The following is a 9,789-nucleotide window of genomic DNA, read 5'->3' as shown; positions in this document are numbered from 1 at the left end:
CCCCAGGAAGGCCACCAGGACGTGGGCCAGTGATTATTCCATTTGTCAACACAGCCCAGACAGGTTAATCAGGTTGGCTCAGGACAGAAGTACAAGAAATAATGGACCAGAGATCCAGACCTACACATGACTGTTCTTCTCTTGGCCCTATATTTTCTGAACCAAAATATTGGGCATAGAGACTATCCCAAATGGAGGATATTCAGGGCTGAGGCCTGGCAGGCAAGGCCTTTCTCCAGAGCCCTCCACCATCTTCCTCTTGCCAAGCTAAGCTCTTCTTCTGGAATGGTCTGGAAAAAATAAGGTCAGACCGTTTGCACACTGAAAACCCCTGGATGAAGAGCTGCAACTATAAAGTTTCTCTGTGTGTGTCACTGGGAAGGGAGCCTCCATCCACTACCACTGAGAGGTGCAGGAGAAAGACAGGTCCCGAAAGCAGCCAGGGCTGGAGTCCAGCAGACCTAGTCCTGTGTGAGCTTTGGATCCTCTTGCCCAAGCAAAGCCTGCTCCCTGCACAGCCCTTTTGTCTCCCAGAAAACTCTAGTCCTCGGTCTGGCTCCCCATCCTCACAGCTGGCAATGCCCACTGAGTACGCACATGTGTGGAGAGTCTCTGATCACCTCCCTCAAGGCCTCTGTGGAACAACCCACATCTCCCCACACTCCACTGTGAAGCTAAAACGGGCTTGCACACCTGCCGCACAGGAGACCGTGTAGAGTGTTACAAGTGTCGGCTGGAGAACGCCAGGTTAAACTCCAATTTTAGCACTCAAAGACAAAGAGCTGGGACAAGCTCTTTCTACTTTTTTTTTTAATTAAAACTAGATTTATTTTTATACAGTGTAATCTCATTGTGGCTTCCTCTCCCTCGATTCCTGGAAGACTCTCCTCCCACCCATAATTTCATATTCTCTCTCCACTTATAAAGAGAGAAGCACACATGTTCACACATGGTCATACACTCAGAAATCCCATAAAAAGAGAAAACTGGAGACCATTTACACACACACACACACACACACACACACACACACACACACACAAGACCTGTAAGGAAAAACATCTCTAACAAAGTATTATCAGACAAAGAGCCTCCAAAAGCTCCATTGAGTTCATTTTCTCTTGGCCCTCTACTGGTGGGTATAGGGCTTGCCCTTAAGAATGGTTTGTGTACCTGGTGAAACTCTCTTGGAGAAAACTAATCTTTCCTTTGTAAGCAATTAGGACCTAGAAATTGCTTCTGGAAGGGGAATGGAGGCTTGTGTCACCTTCTCCTCTCAGCACCCCTGCGCAGGCCTGTGCATGCGGCCACAACCTTTATGAGCTCCTATGTGCTTTGTTTCGATAGCCTTGTTTTCTTAGTGTCCTCCATTCCCTCAGGCTCTTCTGACTTTCTGCCTCCTCTTCAGCAGGATTCCCTGAACCCTGAGGGGAGGCGTTTCATTCCACGTAGGACTGAGTGTTCCAGGTCTCTCACTCTGCACACTATCCAGCTGTGGGTCTCTGCATTTGTTCCCATCTGCGGCAGGAGGCAGTGTCTCTGATGATGGCTGAGCAAGCCTCTGACCTATGAGTACAGCAGAATGTCACTAGAAGTAATTTTATTGCTATACTTCTTTAGCAATAATATCTTTGCTTCCCTCTAGGTCCCTGGCCTATCTAGTGTCAGGTTCTTAGCCACCAGAGCAGTGTCAGGGATGGATTTCGCCTCATGGAGTGGGCCTTAAACCCATCCAGATAGTGATTGGTTTCTCCCATATGCTATGTGCCACTGTTGCACCAACATATCTTGCGGGCAGGTCACCACTGTACATCACAGGGTTTGTAAGCAGTTTGTTTGCCTTTCTTCTTCGGTAGCATGCAGGCTACCTTCCAGTACCACGAACACTAGTCCGTAGGGGTGAAGGCTCTAGGTAGGCACCAGCTCAACTTCTCCGTGTTCACTGAGTTATGTGGGTGTTGTCTTCAGCAGTAGAGCCATACTGTCAGTTTGTGGAGATCAACCAAAACTTTATTAAAAGCATGGGTTGTTCAGGGGTTACCATGGGACCGCTTTGGCTAACAACTCAATTAGATGTAGCCCACTCTTGGAACTGGAAGAGATCTAGCTGGGGTTTTATCTTCCCCAATTATTTTGTGATTCCATTTAGATTTCTTTCATATATATATATATATGAATATATATACTTCATATATATATATATATTAAAGAAGTTTCTACTGTATTAGGTTTCCTCACAAGGCCCCTAATTTCAGCTGTAAGACAAACTCTGTATGTCTCTAGGAAGGGCCACATTTTACTCTCCCACCATGGAAATGATAACTCCAGGGTCTTCTTACTTCATTCCTTGATTATGGTCATTAAACAAGTACAAGTTGACCACTCCTAGTCTGGAAATCTGAAATCCAAAATACTCCAGAATCTGAAACTTTTTGAATGCCGAAATGATGTCCCAAGAGGAAACTTCCACATCTAACCTCATATAATGATGGTTTGATTTAGGTCCAACCCTGAAGAGACCTCATCACAAATATGCAAATATTCCAAAAATCTGAGACACGTCTGTTCCAAAGCATTTTTGATAACAGATACCCAATCTACTATAGTGCATCATGAATGACCTGTCTTACCCGTACTTCTGTGATGAACGTTGGAAAACAAAAAATAACATCATCTGTTGGATTTCCCAGTTATGTAGATGTATGTATGTAGATTTATGAGACCTAAGGGAAAAGAGAAAGGAACTACATGCTGATGTCCTTTACATTTTATTCATCTGCTTGGGCATAGAGGTGGGGAGGGAATGTTAACGTAAAGTGGGATTAGCAGTTACTAAAAAGAAATGTGATGGAGATACAAAACCAAAAGGCAGGTTTTAGTGTTGGGACTCATCAACAAGAGGTCTCTGGAACAATTTCAGACAATCTTGTCACTCCAGATGCTCCAGAGATGATAATGGAGGCAGGAAGTTCCAAAAAGGGAAGAAATACCACATGCCTGTGGAAACTGTAGAAGACAATCACGAGAGAGGAGGAACAGCTTCAGCTCCCTAAGAGAGTAGTTCAGCTACCTTCTCAACAGGGAAATGTTAACAAGATACACAGGAAAGCAAGAATCTAGAAATGCCCTCTCCTGACATTAAACCTATGGGAAAGGCCTCCTACAAGCTAGAATAAAGATGCTCTAAGCCTTTCTCAGGGAAAAGAGGTCCCAGGCCAGAGTGAGGCCAGCAGATCAACCTAGCAGTCCCCACATTCCTGTGCCTGCTATCAGACTGTAACCAGAGAGCCTGGCCTGCTCCTGCGCTTCCACGCACCTGCAGCTCCTAACCACACCCTTAGAGAAGTCTTCCTATGACCTTGATCTCAGCCAAACCTTCCAGATAATTCCCATCTTCCAAGACTCATCTGGGACTCCTTGTCTATCCTTCCTTTGCAAACAGAATTGTGTCTCTTCCATGCCCCATAGGCGCCATAGTCCCAGTGTTTCATGGGTTTTGTCTACACATCCACTGCCTCACTTTCAGAATCAGTGTCTGATTGTTTCTATATCCTCAGCCCCATAGACACTAGAGAGTGTTTCATGGAGAGGGCGTCCCTTTGTTTGTCCTGGCCACCTGGCTAGCTTACACCTGAAATAACCACACAGAAACTGTATTAATTAAAACACTGCTTGGCCATTAGCTCTAACTTTTTATTGGCTAATTCTTACATCTTAATTTAACCCATTTTTATTAATCTGTGTGTCACCACGTGACTGTGGCTTACCAGCAAGACTCTAACCAGCATCCGTCTCAGGCAGGAGATCCATGGCGTCTCTCACTCTGCTCTTCTTTCTCCCAGAATTCAGTTCTGTCTTCTCTGCCTACCTAAGTTCTACCCTATCAGGCCCAAAGCAGTTTCTTTATTCATTAGCCAATGAAAGCAACATGTGAACAGAATAACCTCCTACACCATGAGAGCTGGATTAAATGTCAACCGAATAAATGAAATGAAGGCCCACCGGCTGTTTCTCCATTAAGCTTCTTGCTTCAATCTTACCAACCTTTTCCTGACCTGAGCCCTAGGTAACTAAAAGGTGGCCTTAGAGCCCTTGCAACCCTGTCAGGGATACCATTTGCCAGCCCAGCTCTTAGCAGCTATACTGAATAACGTTTGCACCTTAGAGTCATTTGTGGATGTTTTAAAATGTTGATGCTCAGGCCAAATTTAAATCAAAAGCCCTCAGGGACTCCAGGAGAGTACATGACCAGCAGGTGCAAGTCCTGGGACTCACTCCTCAGCACCAATCATCAATCAATCAACACAGAAATGTTCTAATAGAAGTCTGGACATGTTTCAAGCTCCCCAGATGATTCTAATGGGCCACCAAGGTTGAGAAGTGTTGTCTTAGCAGAAGGGAACTTTGGGTTTCTACCACCTTCCAATGTGGAAAGAATTCTCGGTTTAACCTCAAATTCATTTCCTAATCTCTCCAGGTGTGGGCTCCCAAGCCTTTTCCTCCAAGTCACATGAGCATCCACCTGAAGCTTAACATTTCAGCCCACCCAAGAAACCATATGTCAAAATATTTTAAAGTTATAAATTAAGTAACAAACTGTTAAGTACAGTATGTCATTTCCTCCTGGCTTGATAAATTGAACATTTTTTAATGTCAAGATTTAGAAATATGTGCAAAATAGTTATTTTGTGTGAGCAAAAATTTGCAAGGTAAAGCAACTGATTGATTGCACAGGTCTGGCTGTATGTCTCGATGAGTTAATGATGTTTGGAGAATAATACAATATTGATAGAGCATAATCGATTAATATAAACTTATTCCACAAAATTTCTATTTCTTATGGTTGAAGAGATGGCTTCACTGATGACGTGTTTGCCATGTGAGGATGAGGGTCTGAGTTCAGCTCTTCAGTACCAGATAAAAGCCAGCCATGGCATCATGTGTCTGTAACCTGGCAGACACCTACGGCTCCCCAACCAGCCCAGAAGAATAAGTGAGTTCTGGGTTTGGTAAGAAACCCTATCTCAGAAAGCAGGTGGGAGACTGGGCTGCATAGATGGCTCAACAGTTAAAAGCATTTACTGCTCTTGCAGAGGACCTGGGTTCTGTTCCCAGCACTGTGATATGACATCAGCATCCGCATGGCTTCTCACAACTACCTGTCACTCAGTTTCAGGGGATCCAATGTCCTTTTCTGGCCTCTGCAGGCACCTGCATGCTTGTGGCGGACATATATACACCCAGGCTCACACACACATACATAAAATAAATCTTTTTTTAAAAATGAGAGTAATTGAGGAAAGCACATGACTATTAACCTCTGAACTACACACACACACCGGAATATGTAACATACACACACATGCACAAACAGACTTGAATATGTAACACACACACATGCACAGACCTGAATATGTAACACACGCACACATGCACACACGCATCTGAATATGTAACACACGCACACATGCACACACGCACCTGACTATGTAACACACGCACACATGCACACACGCACCTGAATATGTAACACAAACACACGTACACGTTTTAAGTAAGGGGGCTGTGGAGGTGGTTCCATTAGTAAAATACCTGCCCTGCAAGCATGAGGAACTGAGTCCAGATCTTTAACGCCCTTGTAAAAAGCCAGGCATGGTTCATGTCTGGTGTGTTTGTTTGTTTGTTTGTTTGTATTTTGTTTTTTGTTTTTCGAGACAGGGTTTCTCTGTGGTTTTGGAGCCTCTCCTGGAACTAGCTCTTGTAGACCAGGCTGGTCTCAAACTCACAGAGATCCACCTGCCTCTGCCTCCCGAGTGCTGGGATTAAAGGCGTGCGCCACCACCGCCCGGCAGCATTGTTCATGTCTGTAACCCTGGAGCTAGGCATGGTGAAGACAAGCAGGTCCTAGAGCTCACTGGCCAGTCCAGCCAGTGAATATAAAGGCTAGTGAAAGACCTTGTCTTATATTAGACAGCAATATGGAAGACATCCTGTGTTAATCTCAGGCCTCCACGTGTATTCACATACCTACCTGCACATGTCAACACACAAATATAAACACCTATGTACATGCACTATCTATATACATATGCACACGAAAATTACATTTATTGTCCTCCATTTCATCAACTCACTATTTATGTAACTGTCATAAGATTTTTCAATAATGCCAGATTTGGTCAACTTAAAAAAAAATTGAGATGCTAATATCAACTGTAATTGTCAATAAAATTCCTAAAGCCATACTTTGATTGGAAATAAACTGTAATTTTATCAATCAGTCTCAAATACTGTGGTGGATTCATTCAGAATAAATTGGTGTTATCACTAATAAATAGTAAGGTGTTTAAATTTCACTGTAGAAATGATGACCTGTCTGCATAGAAACTTTTGGCTTCTCCCAGCACACTGTCTGGATTAATACACTACTTTAGAAGTGTTCTCTTGAATTTTCCTAGAGCAGACAGGTTATGATAAAACCCGTGGTGGCACACGCCTTTAATCTCAGCACTCAGGAGGCTGGTCTACAAAGTGAGTTTTAGGACAGCCAAGATTGCACAAAGAAACCCTTCCTCGAAAAAAGAGGGAGGGAGAGAGGGAGGAAAGGAAGGAGGGAGGGAGGGAGGGAGGGAGGGAGGGAGGGAGGGAAGAAGAAAATCAAAAACAGCAAATACTAGTTTTATTTGTTCATGTTTCTTTTCAATCAAGAGAATCCCTTAATCTGGAATAACCAAGAAACAATCTACAGGAAGCAATTTCCAGGCTGTGTGACTGGGAATGCTGCCCACCTTAGGGACATACACTAACAAACGCTTCTGGGCATGCTCAGCTTTCTTGTGGAAAGCAAGTTGAGCATGCCCAGATTGTGTGCTCACCTGTCCCTTCAGCCTTTGGAAGCAATGATCTATGGCTTTGGACTAAGCATGCAGAAAGCGTGCCCGCCATCTTTCCTTTTGAACTGGGATCGTAAACTGACCACTCTCAGAAATATACCAGTCCCCAAAGTGATTTTTTATATGAATATATAGTGACTCCCTGAATAAAATCCCCATGCTTTCTCTGTCCAAGGAGGGCATTGTTTGGGAACAATTCCCAGGTTCTCCTTACCTAAACAGTTAACAAATCTTTCTCCTCTCGTCTTTTTTGGCCACACCTGATCTGACCTTGTGCTTGCTGTGTTGGGAGTCCATTGAGCGCAGTTACAACGCGAATGTTTTTGTTTGTTGTTAGAATTATCTGCAGATGGGGTAGCTCTTTTTCTGCTTAATGATTTTTCTTCAAATTTCCATTTATTTTTAGAATATGCTTAAAAGTCAAATAAAACTTAAAGCAATTCATAGGAGGTTTCTTTTGTTTGTGACTGTCCTTCTGTGTAGTCCAGGTTGGCCTCAAAGTCAAGATCCTCCTGCCTCACTTTCCTGCATGCTAGAATCAGACTGTAGCACCATGCCAAGCAGTGTTTGGCCTTCATCTTGATAAAGCTTTGCTAATATTAGTTATTAAAAACAACAGTTCAGAATTCAACACTTATCCACTTTCTGCCAAAGATGACGATTCATTTTCTATTTAAGACTCTTCTTTGATTTCAATGTTTTCCATATCTTACGTAAATTAAATTCACTGACTTCAGCATTTCACTGGAATTCCCTCTGCATGTACCAAGCATGTTCCTAAGGTCATATTTGGAATCTGTTTCAACAAAATCTTCAACTTTTATGTCCAGTGAGATGGCTCACTATGTAAGGTACTTGCTGCCAAGCCTGAGGATGTGAGTTTGATCCTTGGGGCTCACTTGATGGAGATGGTGGAGAGAGAGAACTGACTCCTGAAAGTTGACCTCTGACCTCCATGCACATGTACAGGCATAAACAAAAGAAAGATGAGATGGCAGGGGCGGGGTAGATAGGTAGGCTGAGTTTCTCTGTGTTCCAGCAGCTACTTCATAATAACTACACTGAGCCTTAATATTAATTACAAATGCTTGGCCAATAGCTCAGGCTTGTTACTAACTCTTACAACTGAGTCCATTTCTATTACTCTATGTGCTGCCCCAAGGCTCATGGCTTTTACCTCTATCCTATGTTCTATGTCTAACTTATTCTCTGGCTGGCTGGCAACTCTTCTGACTCTTCCTTTCCTCACCCCATCATTCTCATTTTACTTTCTCACCTAACTTTATCCTCTTCAGCTATTGGCCAATCAGCTTGTTTATTAAACCAATCATAATGACATATATTCACACAGTGTCAGAAGGATGATTCCACAACAGAAGGAAATGTTTCACCTGTAGAGAGATATAGGAACAGTGGGCATCACTGTTGAACTGTCCCGGGCAGTACCACTGCTGTTGGCAGAGCTGGAACTATAGTTGCTCTTGTTAAAACACAAACCACAGCTCGAGGGATGCTTCCATAATTTCAGCCTGGGTGTGGATCATTTATCTTTTGCTTTAACAACTAGAAGTCATTATTATAAGTGAGTCTTCACTGCCTCTAGAAACCAATGACACCTAAGCACTAAAGTCATACCTTAACTGTATTTTTCACAGATGGTATTTAAAAAAATCAGTGAAAAACCTATGTATCCCAAGTTCCTTGTATTTTCTGGCAGTTTAACAGTGAATATCATAAATAGGAGACTTCACCATGACTTTGACTCTGCTACACTCCAGCCGAACTGCACAGTCACGAATTTTTTAAATATTATATACACTTGCCTTTAATTATCTATGAAAAAGATGATTTTAAGTTAAATTGATATTTATTTAATAGCATTGTCCATTTTTTCAGAGCCTTCTGAGAACTTCTAAACCTCAGTGCTTTTCTGATGCAATCAGCATAGTAATAATTTATTTAATATTGATAATGTATTAGGTGACTTCTGACATTTATTCATAGTAACATTTTACATGATTTTTTGTCATCATCATAGATCTGAGGGAAATGAACACTTACATATTCAGAAACCTTGGGTTGATTTAACAAGTATCTGTCACAACAAAGCATCTTTTCAACTCTCAAACCAAAATAGATGCTATTTTTTCAGTAGTAAAAATGCTTCAAGATTTGAGAGAGCATTCTCACAAAATATTCCCTGTGTGGATTTTTTCCATGGAACAATACTAGCCACCTTTATTTTTTTTCTCAACAGGACCCCAAGCAAACTATGCAAACACTTGATGTTGAGCTATATCCCCAGGCTCCATACTGTTCCAGACTTTACTTTGAGACAGAGATGTTCACAGATTTTTCACAGGCTGATCTTGAACTTAGTGTAGCCCAGGCAGTCAAAATGTATTATACTCCTGCCTCAGCTACCCTAACATTGGAGATCACAGATGTGTGCCAACAGGCTTGGCTGCCTTCATGCTTTCCTGAGAGGTTTCTCCTTACCATTCTGTATTGTTCAACTAATCATGTCTGTCATCTCAGACACCTCTGGCCACACTGAATGGCTCTAATCAAGATAGAAGGAGCTGTGTACATTCTAGAGAGAGAAAGAGAAAACCATGTCAGCTTTTCTCTATGACAGGTGATATAACCATCTGAGTCAAGGTACCAATGTGATACCTGATCAGCTGTGTGAAACTCCTTAGTGTCCACGCAAGAAAGACTGAAAACCACTGAACGTATCCTGTACCCTTATTCTTGGTTACCTCAGACTTTCCTTCCACCAATTCCCAAGATACCCAGATTTCCACCTGTTGGAATTTTTTAAATGGCAGGAGAGAGAGAGAGAAAGAGAGAAAAAGGGAGGGAGGGAGGGATGGAGGGAGGGAGGGAGGGAGGG

The sequence above is a fragment of the Alexandromys fortis genome, unplaced genomic scaffold (genome assembly GCF_014885135.2).
Source record: "Alexandromys fortis isolate MF-2015 unplaced genomic scaffold, M_Fortis_MF-2015_v1.1 scaffold_42, whole genome shotgun sequence".
In the NCBI taxonomy this organism is placed as follows: Eukaryota; Metazoa; Chordata; class Mammalia; order Rodentia; family Cricetidae; genus Alexandromys; species Alexandromys fortis.
The sequence above is the reverse complement of the archived record's forward strand: the minus strand, read 5'-3'. Positions refer to the sequence as shown.